The sequence below is a fragment of the Anomaloglossus baeobatrachus genome, unplaced genomic scaffold (genome assembly GCF_048569485.1).
Source record: "Anomaloglossus baeobatrachus isolate aAnoBae1 unplaced genomic scaffold, aAnoBae1.hap1 Scaffold_2839, whole genome shotgun sequence".
In the NCBI taxonomy this organism is placed as follows: domain Eukaryota; kingdom Metazoa; phylum Chordata; class Amphibia; order Anura; family Aromobatidae; genus Anomaloglossus; species Anomaloglossus baeobatrachus.
Window position 1 is genome coordinate 136,374 of NW_027442307.1, and position 3,206 is coordinate 139,579.

At 49.0% G+C, this 3,206-nt stretch overlaps 1 pseudogene; it reads right to left on the reverse strand.

Annotated features, from left to right (window-relative positions):
- Nucleotides 1-647: 647 nt before the first annotated feature.
- LOC142266241 (U2 spliceosomal RNA) lies at nucleotides 648-854 on the reverse strand (annotated as a pseudogene).
- Nucleotides 855-3,206: the final 2,352 nt, after the last annotated feature.

Here is a 3,206-nt window from a genome sequence, read left to right on the forward strand (position 1 = left end):
ACTACGATTTCACCATCAAGTACCGGGCCGGCCGTACCAACGTCAATGCCAATGCACTCTCCCGGATGCCCCACCTGTCGGAAGAGGGGCCAGAGGATGATGACCTCGAAGAGATCGAGTTGCCTGCATTTCACCGGCCATTCACTGAGAAGGTGCACGTCTACCAACAACGGGGCCTCCCATATGATGACAAGTTGAAAAAGTTATTAAGTGATTATTGGCTGCAATGGGGCTTTCTGGCTGGTGCCAGCCTCTCTTCTTAGCACACAGGAACCACAATCCCTACACCATGCTTCAATGGATTCTCTCATCCCAGCCCAGTAAAACTACATATTTTACACAGTCATAAGTAGCCAAAAGGGATCTATTCTATTCAATTGCAAATGATCTAGATAAGACTGAGAATAAGATACTGCACGGGACATAGCAGAGTTGGTCAAGTTGAGTGGAGATGAGTTTGCTATTTGGCACAGCTTTTTGCATCAATAAAGCAAGTAAAAGGTGTGAAAGATAAAAAAAAGGGTGAAAGTGTGAAAAGTGAATTGGCCAAATTGAGGTGCATATAAAGTTTTTGCTTTCTTTCAATTCACTAATGGGGCTCATTTGAATCAGGTGAATTGAGTTCTGCTTTTGGAAACTGGGTTAAGAAGGGGTGCACCGGTCCTGGAGGTACTGCAATACCAGGTCAATGCGTGCAGTGGACAGAGCAAGATTTTTTCCATCTCCTTGTTCTAAAAATCCATTTAATATATGGTCCCCAGAGAGGGGACGTATCAGATATTAAACTGATAAGAACAGATTTAATTTTTTTTTTTTTCTGTTTATCAGTAGGACTTCAAAATAACAAAGGTGATCGCCTCCCGTTGCCTGGGAACCGTCCAGGCACAAGAGGGCTATGTGTCACCAGAAGGCGCACACACTTCCTCAAGGCCGGCAGACGTGCAATCCCAGGCACCTTCCAGTACCGACCAAGGTAGCGTCCTCCGAAACTACACTTGATCTTAGCCAAAAGGCCGAGAAGCTATAACCCAAATTGGTTACGGCCTTGAGTGGCACCCTGGCCTATACCGGACACATCTTAGGGAGAGGGAGACAAACCCACGCCTACAGAAGACATTTTGTCACCAAGCCAACCCTTGAAAAGGCTGTTTTGCAGAGCAAAAACAAGAAGAATGGTGCTTTTTGCAGCCGCCGCCCACTGCAATGAATCTGAATAACTCCTCCTTTTGGACACAAGCACCTCCCCTCCCCCTTGCAGTCTTTCCAATTCATGATACAAAAAGACGGACGGACAGGACAGGACAGGACAGGCTGCCTGACTTTCCGTCACTGCCACCCTTTGCCATCCTTGCCCGTAGAAAGCCCTTTCATCATCCCCAAACCCTAATCTTTTCCCTTCCCTTCCCAGATGCGTCTCACTCCCTTTCATTAGGAAGTGAGCGCAGCCTTTTCTCCGTTCTGCACATGCGCGACGTTAAACACAAATGCGCAGGTGTGACGCCCTAGCAGCAGTCGGACTGCTCGGCAGACACTTTGATGAAAAACAAAAAGGTTTTTTACGGGGGAGAATATTTGTGACGCCACCTGCGGTGTGCGGTAATAAGGAATACCGCCGCTGCTGTATGGGAGTGCCGGGGCTGATGGTGTTGGGGCAGCCTGGTGGTGATTCCCTCCGCAGGTAGGGGCCCCGGGACTCAGGGTAGGGAATAGGTAGGAACAGCCTATATTGATATAGGGCCGGCAGGACGCTGGGGGCCAGGGTACTCACTCAGGTGTGATGACGCATTCAGTGGACACAGACTCTGAGGTAAACAAAGTCTCTTGGTACTGCTGCACTCGGTGACTGCACGTGCGGTGGTCCCTTTCAGTGATTCTGTGGTGGACTGGAGCCTTCCTCCATACACTGTATACTGTGTGTGTCCCTGGCCCTGTTGGCTTGAAACCTTCGGGTCCCGTCCCTCTTTTTAATTGGGACCTGCTCTTAGCAGCTGGCACGTGGGATTTTCTGTGACTGCTCTGTGTGGGAAGTCCTATCCCTCCGCTGTGCTGACGCCGCTAATCTCTGAGCCGTCAAGTACAGGCCACTGTCTGCGACCCAGCCAGGCTCTCCTCAGGGAGCTCTTAATCCCCAGGTCCTCTCTCTTTTTCAGTTACTACCAACTGTCTAACTGACTCCTCCCACCAGCCTGTCTGACTCATAGGTGGGCGGTTCCTTTCCCAGCTGGAACCACGCCCCTGGTGTGCCTGACAAGTGTAGTGTTTGGGTGACTAGGATTTGTGCTGTTAGTACAGAATCACTGTTGCGGACCCCGGAACCAAGGAGGGTGGGCCCTGCACCAAGGATAGAGAATAGTGCAGTTCCCTGTGACACCCTGGATTAGTCCAGGGGCGTCACATTCCCCCTTGGTTAAACGTAGCTCGTCCCCGAGCTACAGTGCACCCAGAGTGTTTATTTTTATCTGCAAAAAGTGAACATTTTAATAAGAAAAACATATCTATCCATCCCACGCAGGGGAGGCACTTGAACCCAACGTTTCGCTTTCCCAGTCCTTCATCCCACCCCCAAAGTTCCAAAAGGAGGCAAGCCACCGTTCCTGTTGGTGGCCAGACCTGGGCCATATGTCTCCCAGGTCTCTCCTCCACCTGTGTCTTCTCCTGTAGGTGGGGATGCAGTCCGTGGCTATGAATGGGAAATAACCATTTACAATAGCACCAGTTCGTGCTGGCTACCACCAGTCCTGTAGCCAAAGGTCCATTTTCAATAAAACTTATCATTGGTCGTCAATCAGGTCATGAATCCAGGTAATTAAAATAAAATCAACATTCTTCTTATCAACACTCTATATCAACATGTCTTACATGACTATCTTTAGCATGGAAAATAGTAGAATTAAAAGCATGGAAAATACTAAACATTTTTAAATTTACTCTATATTTAGACTATTTACATTAGGGTAGAGTAGCCGGGTTCCGCTACCATTCCTCATCTCTGAACCTATGTGGGGGCTGACCAAAGTTCACACGGGTGGACCTTCTCAGCTCCTGGCTTCCCTCTAACCCTTGTACTGTGGTGTTTGCTACTACCTGTTCCCCACTACTGGTGCTAGGTGTTGTAGGTGGTAATCTACGTGTTCGTGGTGCTGGTATGGGTACTTCTCTAGGTGCAATGATTTCAGGCCTCCTTGGTTCTGGTTCTTCCGCGGGTT